The following is a 1,308-nucleotide window of genomic DNA, read 5'->3' on the forward strand; positions in this document are numbered from 1 at the left end:
ACCGTGTTCTACTAACTACAGAGGACCATGTTCTACTAACTACAGAGGACCATGTTCTACTAACTGAACTACAGAGGACCATGTTCTACTAACTACAGAGGACCATGTTCTACTAACTACAGATAACCATGTTCTACTAACTGAACTACAGAGAACCATGTTCTACTAACTGAACTACAGAGAACCATGTTCTACTAACTACAGTCGACCATGTTCTACTAACTGAACTACAGAGAACCATGTTCTACTAACTACAGAGAACCGTGTTCTACTACCTGAACTACAGAGAACCGTGTTCTACTACCTGAACTACAGAGAACCATGTTCTACTACCTGAAATACAGAGAACCGTGTATTGAAGTGAGGAGAGTTAACCTGTGTGTGTTTCTCTCTAGGCTGGTCGGTTTAGAGGTCCTGACGAAGGGCTTCCCTCCTCTACCTCAGCGCTCCTCGGGAAGGCGCTCCTTCGGCCGCATCAGCCTGGCACGCTCGCTGGATGACCTGGAGGTAGGACACACACACAGACACCCACACACATACACACACACACACACACACACGCAGGTGCAGGCATACATACATACACACCCATATGCCCTTAAATACCTCAAACAAAACACTTCTACCTAAAACTGACCCTCACACTTTCTACCTAAACTGACCCTCACCACCCCTAAAACACTTCTACCTAAAACTGACCCTCACCACCCTAAAACACTTCTACCTAAAACTGACCCTCACACTTCTCTACCTAAAACTGACCCTCACCACCCCTAACACACTTCTACCTAAAACTGACCTCACCACCCCTAAAACACTTCTACCCTTAACAACTGACCCTCACCACCCCCTAAAACACTTGCTACCTAAAACTGACCCTCACCACCCCTAAAACACTTCTACCTAAAACTGACCCTCACCACCCCTAAAACCTTCTCTCTACCTAAACTGACCCTCACCACCCCTAAAACACTTCTACCTAAAACTGACCCTCACCACCCCTAAAACACTTCTACCTAAGACGGACAAATCTGGGGTTTAGCGGATGCCAGGATAACGCTTCCTGCTCGAATGCGTAGTGCCAACTGTAAAGTTTGGTGGAGGAGGAACAGTGGTCTCTGTCTCTTTTTCATGGTTTGGGCCCCTTAGTTCCAGTGAAGGGAAATCTTAACTCTACAGCATAACAATGAATTCTAGATTATTCTGTGCTTCCAACTGTGTGCCAACAGTTTGGGGAAGGCCCTTCCTGTTTCAACATGACAAAGCAATGTCCGTACAGAAATGGTTTGTCGATTCGGTGTGGAATCA

This window comes from Oncorhynchus kisutch, unplaced genomic scaffold, assembly GCF_002021735.2.
Source record: "Oncorhynchus kisutch isolate 150728-3 unplaced genomic scaffold, Okis_V2 Okis07a-Okis12b_hom, whole genome shotgun sequence".
Taxonomy (NCBI): domain Eukaryota; kingdom Metazoa; phylum Chordata; class Actinopteri; order Salmoniformes; family Salmonidae; genus Oncorhynchus; species Oncorhynchus kisutch.